This window comes from Schistocerca piceifrons, chromosome 2 (genome assembly GCF_021461385.2).
Source record: "Schistocerca piceifrons isolate TAMUIC-IGC-003096 chromosome 2, iqSchPice1.1, whole genome shotgun sequence".
NCBI lineage: Eukaryota > Metazoa > Arthropoda > Insecta > Orthoptera > Acrididae > Schistocerca > Schistocerca piceifrons.
Window position 1 is genome coordinate 816,294,485 of NC_060139.1, and position 22,660 is coordinate 816,317,144.

Genomic DNA, 22,660 nt, shown 5'->3' on the forward strand with positions numbered 1-22,660 from the left:
TCTCTCTCTCTCTCACACACACACACACACACACACACACACACTTTTTTATTTTTATTTGTTTGATGCGCTCGACTATCGGTGACGTCCGTGAATGAGTTTCTTAGTTATGAGTACAGTTACGAAATAAATATATAAACAACTATGAGAGTTACTGATTTATGATGCTTAGTTTGCAGTCAGTTCTGAGTATTATTAGTAACTACGCTCCAGTCCCTAAACCTGGTTACAGAAATGCGAATCAGACGCATTACGTATTCCAGGCCGTAGCAGCCGCGTCTTTGAGAGGCCAGCTATGGTCACTTCCCAGCCCGCTGTTGGATCACATCGATTCGTCTTCTTCCTGCTAGTACTGTAATTGAGATTTGGCAACAAGGCAAGGTATATTTGGCAACTCTGTGATCGACGAGTTACTTCCTGGTGTGCATGGAATTAAGCCTCAAAATTCACTCGATTTTTCCTGTCATTTCCATTGAAAAATCTGAGTTATTATCGCTTGAGGTGTGACAAAAGATTGTAAATTTACGGTTTTCAGACCAGGAAAGCCGTTACACGTGGAAATCGCAACTAAACTCGTCCTTTAAATAGCAGTTTACGAGTTCTAGCCACTATTGGCCTCGTAAGAGGATTGCACACCATATGCCTGTTCGCTAGCTCTGTGGTGACGTACTGACCTCTGAAAAAGGGTCTGTTATGGTTCGCGGTTCCATTCTCGCTGAATGTAACGTTTTTATCCCTTCTGTGAAAGAGCTACAAGCAGTCAGATCAAACATCGATAAGGAAATCGCAAGAAAATACTTTCGGCTCATAGTGCAATGGTGAAAAACTTGCAATGCTGCACAACAGGTAGCGCGTCGTTCCGCTGCTGAGAAGTAAATTTTGGGTCTCTAGGAATACATAACTTTATTTATGAAATGCCACATTTGCATACCTGTTAAGTATGACACAGCATACCAATTAAACACAGACCCAGTCGAAATCTAAGTGAGCAGTATTTTACTAATTCGTGCTGATAGATGCACGCTTGTGTACAGATACTCAGTTTTATCAAAGAGACATTCGTCGTAAGGTTATCGTGGGTAGTTTTATTTCATTTCTTATGATGCAGTGCACAATTTTGGTAATTATCATCAACGATATATGCGAATTCCCTGACGCTATCTATGACAGTCTGACAATGCACATGCAGTTTATTGATTAAATGCAGGTAGAAAACTTGTTCTGAGTTAAAGCTGTCAAACATGGTTTGAAGAAGAATAAAATGCCACTACCAGACCACCGCTAATGTAGAAAATACTTTTCTGACTATTTTGGCACGATGCGCTCTCCCCATACATAATACAAAAGCTTCGAGATGCATCTGCTGCCTGGCCGTCTATTAAACCTGACAAGATGGCTCTGAGCACTATGTGACTTAACATCTATGGTCATCAGTCCCCTAGAACTTAGAACTACTTAAACCTAACTAACCTAAGGACATCACAAACCTGACAAGAACAAAATGTCGCAGAAGTTAGCCCTTTTTCCACATGCGCCTATTTTGGGTGAGAAGTGAAGGGAATTATGTTCAAAGTTCCATTAAATTGGTAACTTCAGCAGACAGCAGAATTGCGTTGTAAAAAATGTAGCACCAAATGCAATAGAACTCACGACGTCTTATCTATGGTGCGCGACACTTACCATGACGCTACTAGCTGTCATCTAGCTAAACCGCCTCTAGAAGTCGACAGCAGTTCTTCCAGAACTTCCGCATTCCACAGAGCTGTGCTATAATCCGTATGGCCGGATCTAGACTTCTGAGAGACAGACAGTTACAGCTTTTCGGTTGCACTACAGGACGTTTTCAACAAACAGATAGCGCAATAGAGTAGCCCAACTGGAAAGGAACACTTTCTATTTAAATTTCTGCATCCTACACTGTTGGAAGTACTGTGTAGGTGGCAGTTACGTGATTTTATTTCGGTGATTACAAAATAGTCGAATGTATGCCCTTGGTAGCCGAGGCAGCTAGTTCATGGCGATTCGGTCAACCAAGTAAATGAAAGTACCGAACATCCTGCAAACGACTACAGGGAGCCTGTATGTCAGAATTCTTATCGAGTGTGCCGCAACGGTGTTATGATAGAAAATGAGTCATACGCAAGAAGCGTTGGTGGTCTGTTGGATTGGTGATAGGTTCCTACGATGATGGTCTGGGTTCGATTGCAACTTCTGCTGTTGATTTTTAATAGGGAGAGACAGATTCTAATCTCTTCTGGCTACGCCAAGTGAAGAAAGTATAATGGCATTGTGGTCTGAAATTCACATTAAACATGATATTGCTTCTCTACCAAGTAGACGTAAGGTTGAACCACAGTAAAGTCAGGAGTGGCGAAATGTGGGAACTCTATTACCAGTAACCTTTCTTATACTAGTTATTTATTTCTAGTGACGAAACAAACGTTACGTAGGGTCACAGGACCCTTATTCCATCTTTTATTTGAGCTTCTGTATGTCGATAAAATTGGTTCTGAACTTGGAATGCAACTCAGACCGCCCTTAACGTGGAATTTGATCCCTTCGTGACAATACAGCTTGACTACAATTTGTTGTTTGTTCAAAACTGCAGATTCCTCAACATCTCCACATATTGCGCGTGAATGGGTTGAAAGGTCTCTGTTGGATTCCTTTCATGTTAATTTCTTAAATATGTTGTCATTTACATCATAAATTCCTCTTCTAAATTTACTGTGGTGTTTCTGACTATCTGGGAGGAGACTGAGCCGTGAAACGTGTTACTTTTACACATAAACAAGAACGAGTTGTCACACTACTACACTTTAAAACACAGTTTATATGTAATTCATGTCACACAGTCTTATACGGAACCTACATCCGCTTTCTTTTATGTACTGTATATGATAAGATACTGTCATCCCCCTTCCCTTCTGTGTGAGAGGATGAATGAGCAAATGTATTTCTAGTTGCATGCTTGAGGGTAGCAGACAAGCCTGTCTGCCAGAGAACAGTAGGACCAACGTCGGAACAGGTAGCTACGCTTTCTAAAAGCAGAGAGGTTTCTATTCTTAGTATGGTCCTGTCCGTCTCTTGTCATGTTTGTATAGGAAGCGGCCTCTCTGTCCACTTCCGTTTGTATTTGTGAGCCACCCTCAGGAAGGGACCAGGGCAGTCTGGTCCGCGGCGAGCGTCTGAAGTGGTAAGATCTCCGGCTAAGCGCGTGTCTGCTAAGTCCGTAGGACAATGGATTTCTTAAGATCAGCCTAACCGAAAATTTAATCACCTTTATTTCAGGTTTAGCTCTAAAATATCTAATGTTATCTTAAATTGCAACGCAGTGTAATTCGAGTGTGAAGTTCAGAATATATTCCGATAGTTGCTTTGTCATTACTTTGTGAGTAAAGTGGAACTACGTGTTTATCAGTAACTCTAACTAAGTTCATCAATCTTAAATGCGAATGTGCGTGAGATTATAACGTCTCGTCTTGACAATATTTTTCAATATAGCAACTTTTGTTTATGTTCAACCCACGTGGGGTGTACTTTGTGAGACCAGTACCACGTGCTTATACAATTGTTTGACCCATCAGGTTCATAGTAAGGCGATAGTAACCAGTTCGAGGTTTTTCTTTTGCAAATTGCTTTTCGATCTAATTTATTTTAATTATCAAAATTATTGTGGAGTTACACTCTTTGTGTAAACCAAGTTGACCACGTGAAGCATGTGGTGTAATCATCAAAGTAGCCCTCAGCTATTCTTTTCGGGAAGATTTCACAGAGAGTTAGTATGAATTTGGTATACCAGTGTGTGGTAATTACATGACGGACAGGATTGTACTACGAACGTAACTTCTTTGGGTGAAAATTCAATCTGTTGGTTGTGGTTAATTTCCTCTTGCATATGTTTCAACGTTCTTCGTGTGTTATTTTATGAATGCAGTGTTGTATGCAGTCTCCCAATCTTGGCTCCATATTTGATGTGTTCCGTAAGATTACAATCTCACATTTTCACAATCCTAAATAAGGCACCAGTTTAGTTAAGAATCAAGTTTATGATGCTGAAATGTCAATGATCAATTTTAAAATAAATTTCCAAATATAAACTGATTTATTTCTTTTTATTTAAATTCTCTTTTTTTATATATATATCACCGGTTGTCGTATGACTATTAAAAGATTATAATTAATGTTAGTCTGGTTGGGAATATGGTAAGCTAGACTGGATACCTGGTGAAACAATTGCGCAGTAATGCAAGGTTAACTTCCCCAGACGGCTCACAGCTTTTGACCCGCTTTTATTGTCTATCAGCACCGCTTTCACCGAGCGAGGTGGCGCAGTGGTTAGCACACTGGACTCGCATTCGGGAGGACGACGGTTCAATCCCGTCTCCAGCCATCCTGATTTAGGTTTTCCGTGATTTCCTTAAATCGTTTCAGGCAAATGCCGGGATGGTTCCTTTGAAAGGACACGGCCGATTTCCTTCCTCATCCTTCCCTAATCCGAGCTTGCGCTCCGTCTCTAATGACCTCGTTGTCGACGAGACGTTAAAAAACACTAGCACTAGCACCGCATCAGAACAAATTAAAGCAACAACATTACAGGGTTCGAATGCTGGCCTGGCACTAAAGTTTTCATTATGTATTATCAAGCTCTAGTATGAGAACACCTGTCTGCTGGTGGATAATAATTTTGATTTTTAATGCATTTTCATTCGTTGTCAACACTAACGATATATGACGGTTTTGACTCCCAGTGAGACACAGGACTATTTGAGAGATCACTGTACGTTCAAGGATGTTTTTCCGAGCTGCTGGTGGAGAAAAATTCGGTAGCTGACGTCTCTTTGTGTGTAGTCAACAACGGTATGTGTGGGGTTCGATTCCCAGTCAGCACTGAACTCTTCGTCAAATTATTTCTAGTTTAAACATGCTCACATGTCGCTGCTGATGTAACAAACCCATATTTAACGTTCGTTTCCTCTAGAATATACCAGCGATAGGGTCCGGGTTGGGGTCCTGGTAAGAAAAAAATTAATGTTTCGTCTCGTCATTTCAGTTAAAACATCCAGCTACTGCCGAGAAAATCCGATATGTCACAGTTGATTGTACTTCGATAACAATCCGATTAGGTTCTGGGTTTGAATCCCTGTCCAACACAAAGCTTTACCTCACGGCATTTCAAGTAAGTTACCTGTGAAGAAGCAATATTTAACATCTCTCGTAGTTCGTTAACAGGGACAATAGATGCTGGGTAGGAAATCGCGTCCGTTAAAAATGTTTACGTTATGTAATTTAAAGTTGATATTTGCTAATTGATACTGTCTAAAATCGAGGTACATCACTCTCTGTATGCCGAGTCACGGATGACTGTTAGATTCCGTCAGTCACGAAATATTAGTCTGCGTGACCTGGGTTTGAATCCATATGCGGAATGAGACGGTTCGTCGTGTCATTTGAAGTTCATACATATTCTCAACTAGCTGCTTGTGAATAACTTAAATTTTTAATGTCATTTCGTGTTAAATAACAAGTACGGTATGTTACTTTGAAGAAGAAATCATGAATACGACGAACTTACTAGGTGCATTACCTATCTGACGTAATAATGAGAGTGGTAACATTTCAGGTATGTCATTTATTGCAATAAATGTGAGCTTACAAGCCTTAAGGACAGTCATATCTGTGATAAGATGTCCTTGATATTTATAGTATCGTGATATTACTTTCCATTTTGAGTTATTGCGTTACAGAGCCGAGTTTTCTAGGGGTGACTTGTTGGAGCCATTTTCAATAGTCAAACGACTGTACCAAGGAGCGATTAGAGGACCTGCTAGACAGCTGCGTTATGTGGGTTGCATGCGAATCAGGTTAAATGCAATTCAGGTCGTTCGGATACTTTTGAGCACGACTGTACGTGTGTGAACCTATTGGTTTCGCATCGACCACGTTCCGCAGCTGTATAGAACCACAATCCAGACAAATGCTGATTAACTTCAGTCTTGAAATAAATGGAATTTTAGTGTTTACATTCTGTTCACAAGCCCGTAACAGATCTAACATATCTTGAGATCTTTCTTTCCATATTCTTCTTCAATGCTGCTTGCCATTACCGTATTCTTCTCGTTTAGCTTTATATCATATTGACTACAGAAAATATACTCCCTTTGCATTGAAGATGCTCTCGGGTGAATCTTGAACACAATATACATGCAGAATCGATGTCAGTGAATCCTGTCGGATGGAAACTCTGTAAACAAAACATTCAAGGCAATAATGATCTCTCCAAAATGATTGAAAACCATATATCCTTTGCAACGTAACTTTCGACTCGCGACTGAATCAACTGCACACACTGTGTAACAATTATTTAAATTACCTTTAGGATGAGCCCAGTCCATTTATATTTCATGTTCATTTAATATTCATAAATCAATCAAATCATATTTTTTCCGTTATGAGCTGACCAATGGAAACACGTAATGTGGTCTGCCGTGTCTGCGTTTGCACTGCTCTCTATCAAACGCTGTGTCACCTAGGGCAACGACAATCAATATTTTTTAAGGTTAACAGAGACAAAGTTGTCAGTGCTACAAAAACAGGAGAGGATCCTCTATTCTCTCTAGTATTCTATAGTTGAATAAGTAACGTAACTTATTTTTTCCTGAAAACAGGTTGGTTTTATTCAGTACTCCATTAAAACATATTATTCCCCACTCTTTTGGCTACAAAACTCTCTTTTTCAACATTACAGCCCTGCGCTACCTTACTGGAACGTTCTTTATGCCCGCATAGTAGCTTTCTACTAGTTGAGGTCGGAGCCAACCTCCCCATATTGCACGTACCGTTTCGCCGATTGCGTCCTTCATTGGGGCAAACACATGAAAGTCAGAAGGTGCAAGATCCGGGGATGAGAAACAAGAGTGCAATAAGTTTCGTGAGCTGTCGGGTGTGTGGGCACTACCAACAGAGACGTGTAGTTGCCCAGCGAGGCGATTGATTGCGATCCGTTGATCACCTCGAATGAGAGTGTTCTCACGTTCCAACATTGCAGGAGTCCCAACATCGTGCGGCCGGCCGGAAAGCGGGAGATCGGACCAGACTGCGGAACCTCTTTGCGATGATGACAGACGCCTCGCTCAAAGCCTCACCGTGCTTTTGTTCACAGCCAGATCAGCATAGACATTCTACAAGCGCCTATGAATGTCTGCGATGCTCTGGTTTTCGCCAAAGGAAACTTATCGACATCTCTCTACTTGGAACGCACCTTCGTTACGGACACCATTTTGAAGGCTGCATATAACGCCACTACCTATCAGAACTTCATGAGACTATAAGGGCTGAAGGGAGAATATTCCACTATGTCCCACAACAAATTCCGCGTCTTTTTCAACCAAAACTGACCGAGAAAAGAATGTGTTGCTGAGCTTGTTGAACTACCCTCGTAGCTGGAACATTTTCTATGTAAGGCATTTCGGAGCTGGTCTATGTTGTTTTAAAAAAGTATTCTTATTATACACTACTGGCCATTAAAATTGCTACACCATGAAGATGACGTGCTACAGACGCGAAATTTAACCGACAGGAAGAAGATGCTGTGATTTGCAAATGATTAGCTTTTCAGAATATTCACACTATGTTGGCGCCGTTGGCGACACCTACAACGTGCTGACACGAGGAAAGTTTCCAACCGATTTCTCATACACAAACAGCAGTTGACCGGCGTTGCCTGGTGAAACGTTGTTGTGATGCCTCGTATAAGGAGGAGATATGCGTACCAACACGTTTCCGACTTTGATAACGGTTGGATTGTAGCCGATCGTTATTGTTGTTTATCGTATCGCGACATTGTTATTCGCGTTGGTCGACATCCAATGACTGTTAGCAGAATATGGAATCTGTGGGTTCAGGAGGGTAATACGGAACGCCGTGCTGGATCCCAACGGCCTCGTATCACTAGCAGTCGAGATGACAGGCATCTTATCCGCATGGCTGTAGCGGATCGTGCAGCCACCTCTCGATTCCTGAGTCAACAGATGGGGACGTTTGCAAGACAACAACCATCTGCACGAACAGTTCGACGACGTTTGCAGCAGCATGGACTATCAGCTCGGAGACCATGGCTGTGGTTACCCTTGACACTGCATCACAAACAGGAGCGCCTGCGATGGTGTGCTCAACGACGAACATGGGTGCACGAATGGCAAAACGTCACTTTTTCCGATGAATCCAGGTTCTGTTTACAGCATCATGATGCCCTAATCCGTGGTCGGCGACATCGCGTTGAACGCACATTGGAAGCGTGTATTCGTCATCGCCATACTGGCGTATCACGCGGCGTGATGGTATTCGTTGCCATTGGTTACACGTCTCGGTCACCTCTTGTTCGTATTGACGGTGCTTCGAACAGTGGACGTTACATTTGAGATGTGTTACGACCCGTGGCTCAACCCTTCATTCGATCCCTGCAAAACCCTATATTTCAGCAGGATGATGTATGACCGCATGTTGCAGGTCCTTTACGGACCTTTGTGGATACAGAAAAAGTTCGATTGCTGCCCTGGCCGGCACATTCTCCAGATCTCTCAGCAACTGAAAACGTCTGGTCAATGGTGGCCGAGCAACTGGCTCGTCACAATACGCCAGTCACTGCTCTTGATGAACTGTGGTATCGTGTTGAAGCAGCATGGGCAGCTGTACCTGTAGACGCCATCGAAGATCTGTTTGACTCAATGCCCAGGCGTATCAAGGCCGTTATAACTGATTTCTCAGGATCTATGCACCCAAATTTCGTGAAATGTAATCACATGTTAGTTCTAGTATAACATATTTGTCCAATGAATACCCGTTTTTCATCTGCATTTCTTCTTGGTGTAGCAATATTAATGGCCAGTAGTGTATTTTGTGGCAGGTTCAAATGGTTCAAATGGCTCTGAGCACTATGGGACTCAACTGCTGAGGTCATTAGTCCCCTAGAACTTAGAACTAGTTAAACCTAACTAACCTAAGGACATCACAAACATCCATGCCCGAGGCAGGATTCGAACCTGCCACCGTAGCGGTCTTGCGGTTCCAGACTGCAGCGCCTTTAACCGCACGGCCACTTTGGCCGGCTGTGGCAGGTACTCGTACAGTCTAAGGGGATCGGATGTGCCGTTATCGTCTTCCAATCCACGTAACAAGAATGGAGTAATACTCACGAGAACTTTGACTTCTCACAGAGTCTAGCTGATCCGTTTCCTTGTGGTGTAGGTTCAAAGTTCTTCCACACTCCGGCGCACCTGTAAAAAAATCCAACATCGGCTAAATAGCACACGCCGTAACTAATAGAAAGTACCGAGATTGGAAGCCTTTATTTCGGTTCCCAGCGTCCCGACGGCGGTGTGTTATTTATAAGAAAGATGAAAGCGAGCGCGGCGCTAAGTACATTGAACATTATGTAGTGTGCGGCTGCGGCGGCGATGGCGGCGTCCGCGCGCCGGCGCTGCGGCCCGCTCATAAATTTTTATAATGCATAGATTAGAGCGGCGAGGCGCCGAGCGGCGCGGCTATCGCGGGCGGATCTCCCGGCGCCGTGCGGCCGCGCCGGCCGGCCGCCGGCTGGCGACGCGGGGGCGGCGGGGGCGGCGGTGCGGGGCGGCGGGCCCACCGCGCCCAAATTACACGAATTACCATCAGGCCACCCGGCCGCCGGCTAATCGCCGTGTAATGTCTTGATTATTTTTCCCGGCCAATCCGCCGCGATTGCGTTCGCCAATAACGGCGCTGCGGCTGCTGGCGAGTGCAACAGGTAGGTAGTCGGTCGGTGTACCGCACATGAGCCTAAATGGATCTCGCATCCATTGTATTGAGTCATTACAAAATACTGCCCGATTCGTTAAGGAAAACTAAATTCGTATTGCGTGCATCGCTTGATTGGCTGGGGTCCCTCAAGAAGAATGTTCTGCCGCCCGTTTGCAAGTTCCTTCAATTGGACGTCACGTCAGCAGCTTTCGTGCCCTCAACACACCCCAATAATCCCACTAGGAAAAAGGGACCTACAGTTTAGCGTAGAGCTCGAACCATATGTCGTTCCTAGCATATCTTTAAGTCACTGAGAGGTGAAGACCAGTGTAAAGACTGTGACAGTGCGGTCTCCAGCCTATTAGTCCACCAGGTTCGACAACGATTCGGTAATGCTACAGTTTCCAAAATACTGTGCATAAATACACCGCTGGCCGTTCGCTGGTGCTGGGCGTACAAATAAAAATGAAACAAATAAAATTATACGGTTCTAGAAAAGTTTTCAAATCTCAAACATCTGTAACGTATATATCCACTATGGAGCGACGAACAAAAAGTTCTACCAAGGCCAGGTTCCGAAGCCGGGTTTCCAACTCACTAGGTAGACGCGCTAGCCACCCTGGCACTGTGGCTTTGCACAACTGCACCACCACCCTAGCACGCCTGGTTCTCAATCCAAGCTGCCACGTACGTCTCAGCCCATTTGGTATTCATTCTAAACTCAAACAACAAGAGATCCGGGTATGAATCATTAAGTTAAGCATATACTAAAATATGTCCTGTAACCACTGGAAAGACGGGTAATATACAATATGTACAAGAGCCAAGAGGGAATAAGAAAACTGGAAGGCCAAGAACGAGGCGCACCTGTGGCTTTACACGTATGAGCAGCCCATTGTGGCTCGCCTTCATGCATTCTTCTTGAAAAAATTTGTGACTAAAGCCCTTCTGGCCTTTTATTTATTTTATGCGTGACATGTAAGTACTGTCTCTGTCTTTCATTGTTAGTCAGTACTTATATTTTTATGTAAAAATTTTTCTTTTCCCGTAAATTTGTAATTATGTTACAGGCCACTTTAAACATTTAAATTTCTGATAAAGGCCCTTTTAGAAGTGTTCAAACCCGGTTAATAACGCTAAAAATTGTGACCGAGGGCTCATTTGTTTCAACTTTAGCTTTGGAGGTCTTAAGATCAAGTAAGGCAGAAGGGATAGATATGATTCCATCAGAATTCTAAAATCATTGTGGGAAGTGGCAAAAAAAATGTTCACGTTGGTGTGTAGAATATATGAGTCTGGCGACACACCATCTGACTTTCGGAAAATGATCATTCATACAGTTCCGAAGACGGCAAGAGCAGACAAATCCAAGAATTATCGAAAAATGAGCTTAACAGCTCATGCATCCAAGTTGCTTACAAGAATAACATACAGAAGAATAGAAAAGAAAATTGAGGATGCGCTAGATGACGATTAGTTTGGCTTTAGGAAAAGTAAAGGGACGAGAGAGGCAATTCTGACGCTACGGCTAATAATGGAAGCAAGGCTAAAGAAAAATCGAGACACGAAAATGTAAAATGGTGCAAGATTTTCGAAATTCTCAAAAAAGGAGGGGTAAGCTATAGGGAGAGAAGGGTCACATACAATATGTACAAGGCCAAGAGGCAATAATAAGAGTCTACGACCAAGAACGAAGTGCTCGTATTAAAAACGATGTAACGCTATGATGTAGCCTTTAACCGTACTGTTCAGTCTGTAGATCAATGATGGAAATAAAGGTTCAGGACTGGAATTAAAATTCAAGGTGAGAGGATATCAATGATACGCGTCGCTGATGATATTGCTATCCTGAGTGAAAGTGAAGAAGAATTACATGATCTGCTGAACGGAATGAACAGTCTAATGAGTGCACAGTATGGATAGAGAGTAAATCGAAAAAAGACGAAGGTAATGAGAAGCAGTAGAAATGAGAACAGCGAGAAACCTGACATCTGGATTGATGGTCAAGAAGTAGATGAAGCTGAGGAATTCTGCTACCTAGGCAGTGAAATAATCAGTGACGGACGGAGCAAAGAGGACATCAAAAGCAGACTATCAAACGCAATAAGGGCATTCCTGGCCAAGATAAGTCTACTAATATCAAATATCGCCCTTAATTTGAGGAAGAAATTTCTGAGAATTACGTCTAGAGTACAGGATTGTGTGGTAGTGAAACATGGACTGTGGGAAAACCGGAACGGAAGAGAATCGAAGCATTTGAGATGTGGTGCTACAGACGAATGTTGAAAATTAGGTGGACTGATAAGGTAAGGAATGAAGAGGTTCTGTGCAGAATCGGAGAGGAAAGGAAGATGTGGAAAACACTGATACGGAGAAGGAACAGGATGGTAGGACATCTGTTAAGACATGAGGGAATGGCATCCATGGTGGTAGAGGGAGCTGTAGAAGGCAAATACTGTAGAGGAAGACAGAGATTGGAATAAAAAAATGGTTCAAATGGCTCTGAGCACTATGGGACTTAACATCTGTGGTCATCAGTCCCCTAGAACTTAGAACTACTTAAACCTAACTAACCTAAGGACATCACACACATCGATGCCCGAGGCAGGATTCGAACCTGCGACCGTAGCGGTCACGCGGTTCCAAACTGAAGCGCTTAGAACCGCACGGCCACACCGGCCGGCGATTGGAATACACCCAGCAAATAATTGAGGACGTAAGTTACAAGTTCTACTCTGAGAGGAAGAGGGTAGCACAGGAGAGGAATTCGTGGCAGGCCGCATCAAACCAGTCAGAATACTAGTGACCAAAAAAAAAAAAAAAAATTATCAACGGCACGAACCGTAAGCGTATGGAACAACTCGAGAGCATACTGTTGGCAACTGCACCGCACGTACGGGGTGAGCATATTACAGTTCGGAGATAGTTTCAAAGTGCCTGTAGTCATGGTCCGCGAGATGTGAAGAGTGTGAAAGGACGGTGTGTAAATTAAAACGACTCAGAGGGTTGGTGACATGGGAAGAAGACGTGGACTTGGAGTAAGTGATGACGCTGCTGTTACCGTGCGTAAACAGTTCGACACAGCGAAAATCGGCGCGTCTTGTTTACTAACAAGGGAAACTCCCCCTTCAGACTTAGTGGTAAGACGGACCAGAGGACAGCCCGTCAAAAGCTGACACAGGTTACGTATGAAAACGGGAAGAAGGTGGTCTCAGCTGTGAAAAAAGAAGAAAATTGTAAACGATGGAGGTTCAAGCTGATGATGTGCAACATCGAGCGCTTTAAAAGAACCACAGTATCGTGGTTGTGTGCTCACAGCGTTGAATTGCACAGCAGGAGACGTGTTCAAATCGTTCTCGGCCCCCATTTTTTCCACAAATTTATGAACTGTTCGTCATGTCATTGACGAGTCTGTTCTCCTTCTGTAGTACTGGCAATTGTCGTACTATACATTGGTCAACTGGCACGGCCCTGGAAGCCTTATGCTGATTGGAGTTGGGAGCAAAATCAGTCAAAGGAAAAGACCTGTCCCACTTCGTGTGAGCCTTGGCGTGGTAAATAATAAGGGCGCCCTTCAAGTTTCAGCGAAGGACGGTTGAGGATAGTAGGAGGTGGTGTTGATATGCTTAATAACATTTCTAGCGGTCTTTCTAGACCCCGCCAAAACCCAACGCAGGGCTTGGTTATCCGTCTCTAGATCGAACTCCCTATCCTCGAGATAGAACCTAAATTTCTCGAGGACGAACAGGAGAGCCAAGGCCTCACATTCAAAAGCGGAATATCTGAGTTTGGCAGCTGTTAACCTCCTCGAAGCGTAAGCAAGTGTGCTCCTGTCCCCACAGTACCCCTGCAGGAGTACAGCCTCGACACCAGCATTAGAACGCATCGGTCTGGACAATAAACCTTTTCGCAAAATCGAGAACGACTAGCACAGGAGTATTACTGAAGGCAGTCTTAATAGCCTCGAAAGCAGTCTGTTACCCTTCACTCTCGACAAAGATCTCCCGATGGACAAAATGGGGAATCAACTTTCTGCAAAAACTGGCCATGCCGATAAACCTGTCCACTTTCTTTTTATTCCTTGGGGGAGGAAATATCCTTAAATCGGAGGTACTTTCCTGGTCGATACTAATTTCATCACCTGAAGCCAGGTGCCTCGAGAAGGGAATTTTCTGTCTAGCCAAGGTAATCTTTGACGGCTTAACTGTCAATCCAGCTGCCCCAAAGCCTGAGTAATATTGCTAAAAGTGCCACAAATGTTCATCAAGGGAAAGGCTATACACCAGAACGCCATCCAGGTAGTTGTGGACACAGCTTCATTTTACATCGCCCAGGACATGATCTAAAAGTCACAAGAGCACGGTAGCAGCAGTAGACAACCCAGGAGGCACTCCAATTAACCCATAGACGTTGCAATCGGTAGAAAATGCAGTAATGTGCTTGGAATCAGTCAAAGATATCTGAAAATAGGCTTCATTAAGTTGAAGTACCGTAAAATAACGAGTCCTGGAAAACCAAATGAATCAGTTGTGGAGATCAGGGAGCGACACAAATATCAGAATGATATTTTTTTTAAATTATAATCGATCACCTATCGGTAATCCTTATCTTGACCTTGGAGCACCAAAAATATCAAAGAAGCGTAAGATGAAGGTGACGGCCTGATGACCCCATCCCAAAGCATGCCATTAACCTTCTGCCGCAATATTCTCATCTTCGGAAGGGTCAATCGATATGCGGCTTGAAGTACATGAATATCTTCAAACAAACGAATTTTATATTGGATATGGTCCGTTTCTCCCAACTGATTAGTAAGAACATCAATGATGGGCCTTAACATACCCAACTACTGCATGGTCTCATTTCCACTCAAATGATCAACCTCAAACTCGAAATGCCCGATTTCACGAGAATTAACACTGTTAGTGGTACAGCAAGAACAGAGGGTTATATTCTTTTAAGGACAAAACTTAAAGAAGAAGGTATTACTATCAAAATCGAGCACCAAGCCTGTTCGCTGAATAAAGTCACAACCAAAACGCAGGGTAGCAAACATATATTTAACCATAATTAACTTAATAGGCCACCCGAGGCAACTCCTACCCATTCGCAACCTGATATCTCTGCGAAGAACAGTGCAAGGGAGGGATGTCGCCCAAATTCCTAAATTCCAAATACCATATGTAAACCAGAAACGAAACAGAAGGGCGGCAGATAGGTTCTTGGTAAAGGTGAGGACGTAAGCACGGAAGAAAAATATCCCTGAAAGTCACAATACGTGAGCAGTGTGCAGGAGTTCTGACCGAAAAGTGTTTGTTCTGCCCCCGGTGAAGTCAGGTATTAGGCCTTGGGCCTCAGCTAATCGGACACTCCCGCACAAAGTGATCACCTGAACCACACCGAAAACAACCCTTACAGTCTGGAGAGCTAGGAGATACCTAACTGGGTTTGTCAGGTCGGGGATGAGGCATGGGCTCGGATCCCTTTCATTGATCACGCTGTTCGTCCACAAATCTAAGTGCCTATATAGAGGATACCAACTCATTCAGTTCGAAAAAGGTATTAGGTTTTCGAGCGAAAACAACACGTGAGCACTCTTCCGGCCTCATTCACTCCAAGATGTTTAAAACGCTGTCTCACTCTGTAACTTTCATGTGCAAAGCAGATACCGCAGTGCCAACGCGCTCAATATTTTCATCCAGGGTTCCTGTGGGTGCTTGTATCCGCCAATAATGCTCATGTTCGAGTTCATTTCGAAAGAATGGCGATACTTTCTGTTCTATTACACGGCCTCTCAACCCAGTTATCGTGCCCTGATTTTGCAAAATTCCTGAAAACAAACTACTCAACAAATCTCGGAACAAAGAATACAACAAACGGCGGATAACAAAGTTGCTAGGCATCGGCATGTAATTCAAAACGCACGATCAACCACAATACTATATCATCCTGGAATAACCGATCAATAGACAGCTCTGAAACACCGTGAAGTGAATGCATGATTGGTTAGGCAACTTAGCATCAAGTCAGGAACAGATCTATTAAAACCCTGGGTGGCTATACGCTCTGAAACCCGGTCTGGCCGGCTCATAACGGGGGCGTCCTCCTCCATACCATCCACTTCCCCATCTAAACCCAAGGTACTTGCACTGACTTGTAACTCCTTCACACGCACCATCAACAGATTAACCATATCTTCCTGTTCCTTATTAAGCTGAAAACGCCTTAAACCAGGAAGACAGTTATCCCAGTGAACGAGTTGGGCCTGAAACCTACACAACTATTATCGGTTAGGCTGACTACCCCTAGAAACTGAATATGACGATGTAATTCGACCATTGCGGCAGAGAAAGTAGAAATAGCAACACCTAACTCGCCAGTGGTGTCAGGAGAGATGTCAACAGGATTATCCAAGGCCGCACATAACATCGCCGCGAGCTCCGTGACACCGGCCCTGATCGGCAACCATCGTTGCTTAAGTTCATATTCCAATTGGTAGCGTTTTAAATATGACAGGCCGAGGCAATCTTTGCATTCCTTTGCGGCGTATTGCTTTCCTGTAACAAATCAAATACAATTTTAGAGTAACACCAAATTTAAACTTCAGATGATGACTGATGTCAAAGTAAAAAGACAACTCTCCGCCCCTTTTCCGGTGTAATTCAACCATGCTCTGCTACCAATGAAATCACCGGGAATAGGACAAGGACTGAAACTCCTCGTGGAAGGCTAAGCCCCGATTATGACAACATTCATCATTTCTCACAATTTGAATTTATATTTTTAAGAAGATAATCGTAACTGGAAAAGGGCTAACTTGCCCCAAAAATTCGAAAAATTGTAAAATGGTTCATGACATTAACTGGACTATAAGCGGCACAAGCGACTTTGAATTATTATTTTTTTTCGAAAAAGTAAGTTTTCTCTCTATTTTGTGTGGCGCTCTTTAGTGGTAATTGAAAAAAATACTTTGATAAGAGGAAATTAACTGGAGTGCCGTTAATTAAAAGAAGTAGGCTAGTAAAAAAAAAAAAAAAGAAGATGGTAAGTTTAAATTACCACACGACACAGATAAATTTACCACTAAGAGAGAGAAAATTAGTAATTCAAGATTTTGTCTAACCTGCTTTGATACCGCCGGAGTGGACTGATCGCGCGCAACGTTTGTTGGCCTACGCCGATCGTTAATATTCAGCGTTATGCACAGAAGTGCTGCTCGGAAACTGCGTTTACAGATGGTCTTAAAAGATCTCAGGGACACCCGAGTGGCTCCTACAAGTTCAAACATCAGTGATGCTCGGCAGCGGCCAGCAAACGATATGTCGGTAGTTTTGCAGTTCTCCTAGCTGAAACATAGAAAGACTGGCAGACAAGGTTAGTATTATTGTAATGAAACATTGGTAAACAATAACAAGTATTCATATATTGACGATACGTTTACATAGATGAATATTTTGCACACCTTGGAAATATCTTTCAAGTATAGCTGTCTGTTACATAATGATTCGAGAGAGCGGCCATCAAGAGAACGATCGACAAGAGCGGAGACATCAATAGAAAGCGGGCCTCAGGAGAGAGCGTGCCAGACGCTGCTCGTGTTTATTTACAAGAAGACAACTGAAGGCAAAATTACTGTCTTTTTTCCTCAATCTCTTCCTGTTCTGGAGGACTCTTGCATGGGAAAACGTTCGAGGGAGTTCGCTATGCTCCTTTTCGGCGTAGCTGACCGCGTAAAATTTGACTGTTGTCGCTGCTTGAGCTGCGTCTGATGCATTATTTTCCGATTGAAAACTGCAGTTGCTTTTGCTAGTTTTAACATCCGTGTGCTCTGTCGCATTTAAGAAAAATTAATTACAACTTTACATTATAAGACTCTTAAAGACAGTACACGGAATTAACACAAAAATACATCGTTTCTTACGTAGGTTTGCATAAATTAATTTGGTTTTTTGGGGCTTAAATTTATTTACACATAAAAAGAACATTTCAACTTGTCGATGTTGAGTTTACTTCCCGCAGCCGTTCCGCACCTTGCGATCCAGGACGTGGCCTCTATTATGTCATCGGCATAAGCCATGCATTGGTAAGCTCGACCGGCAAATTGTAACCCTGTTAGTTGTTGACGCAGTCCACACAGCCAACGCTCCAAGGCCAAAAGCATCACAGATAAAGGTGAACTGTGGTACACCGAACGGACGGTGTGGAGGATTCCTGTCAGACGGCCATTGACGAATACCCGTGACAGCACCCTTATGTGAGAGGCACATGATAGCATAAAAAAAGGTATTCGGATATCGCATATTGCGTATCACTGTAGTGAGACAGGTCTGGTCGACACAACCGAAAGCCTGATTAAAATCAGGTCAGGATGTCGGACATGAAAGGTGCTTGATCTGTGCTAGGGAGATTGAGTCTCTATAATGCTACAAAGAAGACCTGATAGTGTATGGACCTCCTAGGGAAGTTTGGTCCTTGCAGATATTCTACAGAATTGAAAAGTGCATATGGTTTGCCAGCACCCATGTCAAAATTTTCAAGTCACTGTTAAGCATCGTCAGAGATCGGTAGTCTTGTAATTGGTTCCCGTCTTTAAGTTTGTGTACTGGCGCTGTTAGACCTTCGATGAAAGCCTCAGGTGAGCAAGTGTTGGGGTCAGTAATTCTCTACAAATCTCGGTCCAACATGTTATCAACAGCCAGTGGAAAGTGCTATAAAACACTAATGGGTGCCTGTCGGATCCTGGTGATCTGGTAGCCGCCCCTTCACAGATAGTGTCGTGAATTTCATCTTCCACCAGGTCATGCAGTAATTCCGTTGCCACTTCTCTACTAGTTGGCCTTCGTCTGTAACCCAGTTATGCATCAGCTTTTTAATGTGGTGCACCGAAGGTCGTTCTTGTGGTATCCAGTCATCTCGCTCTCTTAGACGAACCATGTAGATGAAGGCTAACCAGGACGACGGTCTTAGCTTTAGTGTGATTGACCAGCATCTTGCGACCTGGTGAGTGTGCATAGTGTAACATTATCATAGTATGGTACAATAAAGGTCGATTTTGTGTTGTCTCCATGTTTCTGCGTCCCTGCCATATGCCATCAGTGTCTGCCGGAGAGTAGGCTTGGCAAATCTGATTCACCAAGCTAAAGCTGATGCCATGTAAACGCAACGACCGATGGCTCGGTGCTACGTGGCCTCCACTGCATCCTGACCATCTGTAAGGTGAGGTGGTCGGTATTCATCTTCCACGGCAGTCGACTCCTTCATATGTCGAGAGAACGAAGGGTAGTAACACAGGTACATGACACATGGTCGGTGAAGGCCGTAGGCCACACTTCTGCACCATTTTGGCCGCCATTAACGTAATGTGACGTAAAACTGATTTATCCTGCTCGACGAACTACTTGTAAAGTAGTGAATCCGGGGGCGTCACTGTGTCAACCACATGAAGGTCCCATATAAGAGTCGCGAGGTACGAGCAAGGTGAATGGCGTGGCAGCTGGTCCTTAGGCGCCTGTGTACAACTGAAATCTCCACGTGTCACCATGCCATCCACTCGCCCCAAGCAACCTCCTGGGAAAAACATGAGCATTCTGTCTCCAGAATCCTTTCCTTCAGGAGAGCTAGTTGTGCAAGGTTCGCAGGAGAGCTTCTGTAAAGTTTGGAAGGTAGGAGACGAGGTACTGGCAGAAGTAAAGCTGTGAGGACGGGGCGTGAGTCGTGCTTGGGTAGCTCAGTTGGTATAGGTTTACCCTCGAAAGGCAAAGGTCCCGAGTTCGAGTCTCGGTCCGGCACACAGTTTTAATCTGCCAGGAAGTTTCGGCATTCTGTCTGTTGACTATCACACCCTCGCAGAGAAGGAGGTCTGTGGGTAAAGCGTGAGAGACACAAGCCTTATATCCAGAGAAGTCGGGGAATCTTACTACATGTAAGAAAGTAACGTCGACATCTGCTGCAGTGAGCGTTTGTTGGAGCAAAGTCAGCTCATATCGCATCCAGATTGTACTGATGTTAATAGTGGCTAGGCGGAAGGTCTGTTGTCTAGGTGCACTGGCTAGAGGTGTCGCCTTAACAGCCAAGTTGGAGACACAAAATTTCTGAATTTCACGGCCTGCAACCCCAGTTAGCAAGGCTGGTTTTTGGAGCTGTCAGATGAAATGCCACGGATCTATACCTTCCCCACCACCACATCAGCGACCTCAACCTCATTAGTTAACTGGGAAAGACCTGGCGTTGGTCTGAGGGATTACTCGCTATTCCCCTAACTGGAGGCTGCTGTGTCATTGGCCAGCAGTCACTGACGATCTGACACCAGCGTCTGGCTGGGGATTGATGTGAGTGCAGTATCACGACCAAGGTGGGGAACCGGTCGTATAGTAGCGTCTCTGGTGTATCTTCCAAATTTTCATCATCATCGTCCCAGGCCAGATACACGAAAGAGGCGTTTGTCAGAAGGAGCCTGGCACCGTTTCTTGTGGCTTCGAGGTGATTATTGTTCACTGATATGAACGCCTGTATTCGTGTGTGATGGTTGGTACCTCGCTATCAGTAAAGAAGGTTGATATTGGCATGACCCTAGCGTCCACATCCATATTCTTTTGAGAAATAGTCTTGGGCGGCTTGTGGTCTATGGTCGCAGTAGATGTTGTCGGGGACATCGAAAGTGCCGACGTTTTGTCGTCTTTCCCTTTCGTGGCTATTGCTTCCTTCAGCAAATCGCTTCTTTCACCGCCCACTGACGCTGACCTGGGAGGCTTGACATAGTGGATGGGAGAATAGTGGTTTCCGTGGATTCGAGGTTGGTCATGGCCGATTATGGCACAGTACCTAACTATCTTAATGTACAACAGGACGTGCTTTGGGAGGTCGATTTTCACCTAGCGTCCTCCGTTGTAGTCTGTACACTTGCCATTTTCCCGCCATATGGCTGATCACATTGCTACACAGTGGAAAGATGCCTTAACAATATCTTCTGGCACCGGAAAAGGAAGCTCAGATACTTGCTACATCCACTGACCAGGTCCCACATGATACATCATGACGGTTCCGATATGACCTTCAGTGTGTCTGAACTTATAGGCACGGTCATCCTTATTGACCAAGTCAGTGCACTCTGCCACAGATGTCATCTTTGCATGAAGCATGCAGTATACCCATAATGAACGATGTATCCCATCTGAGTTGGTCCCAAAGGTACTGCTCAACTTCGCATGGAAGTGGTCGGGCGTGGTATGGTTGAAAAGTGTTTCTTATCGTGGCTTTCCTACAGGAGTGTGCCATAGGGCACTGAACGCAAAACAAAACTAATCCGTAAGCGACGATGAAGTATCACAAACTATTCGCGCACGGCGCCGTTGACTGGACGCAGCAGACCACCTCGTCTCATTGCTGCTAAAGGCAGACTGACCCGTAGACCAAGGGCTGTTAGAAGTAGATTATCTTGTGCCGAATTTAATGAAAATAGTTCCTGTGAGTTAGAATGGGTAGAGGTTATACCTGACAGCCCGAATGATACAGTTGCTCAAAGGCTCCAACAAAACTTGAGTCTCATTTCATATACGTACCCCATTCGTACAATTATTTGGTGGTGACTTCAATCTACCATGGATTGATTGCCAAAATACACACTTAAAGTAGATGACAAGAATAAAACGTGGTCCTAAATAGTACTAATTGCTTTCTCCGAAAATTATTTTGATTGTGAAAATGTACTTGACTTCTTAGCAACAAATAATTTTGAGTAAATATGGAGCCCAGACGCATACAGGGATCAGTGACTACAAGGTCGTTGTAGTGAGACTGAATACCATACCATCCAAAGCCAACTAAAATGAACGCAAAACATATATATCTACAAAAGGAGATAAAAAGTAGCTTGACACCTTACTAAAAGACAAATTTCACTCGTTCCAAATTGTCTATGTAAGCGTAAAACCGAACATTTCAACGGCAGTTGAAAGGTGTATACAAAATAAATTAATGAGAGACACCTTTAATAGTTTCCACAACGAAAGTGTCTCGAATGTGGCAGAAAGAAAATCCAATGAGATTCTGGTCATTTGTAAAGTACACCAGCATCAAGACACAACCACTACATTCTCTGCTTAATAACAGTAATTATGTTATCAATGAGGGTTTTTCAAAATTCCTTCACCGAAAACGAAGTATATATTCCAGAATCCCAATTAGTAACAGCTGCTGAGATGAGAACTTAGAAGTAGATATCCTCGGTGTAAAGAAGTACTTAATAAATGCAGATCTTCCGGTCCACACTGTTGCTTTTAGAGAATGCTTACATGATATCTCCATACTTAACGATCATATACAGGCCCTCGCTTGACGAAAGATACGTACCTAAAGACTGGAAAGATAAACAGTAATGCAAGGAATTACAGACTCATATCACTGACGTCAATTTACAGTAGGATTCTGGAAGATATGCTGTTGTCGAACATTATGAATTACTTTGAAGAAAACGAACTATAGGCATATAGCACGGACTAAAACAATATCATTCTTGTGGAAAACAACTAGCTCTTTATACGCCCTAAGAAATGAGTACTATCGACGGGGGACGTCAAATTGATTTCATATTTTTAAACTGCCAGAAGGTTCTGAACCCCGTTTCTCAGAAATGGCATCTAATGATACAGCTTGCCAATGGTGTAAAGTCTCAGTTGCGCAAATGAATTCATCATTTCCTGTCATAAAGGTCACAGTTCGTAGTCGTCTACCAAAACCATCAGAAGGTCAAAATCAGTTTGAAAAATGAATTAGATAACTTATCTTTAGGGTGCTGAAAGTGGCACTTGACTCTACAAAATGAAGAGTGTGAGGTCGTCCACATAAGAACTAAAAGGAGTCCGTTGACTTTTGGTTACACCATAAC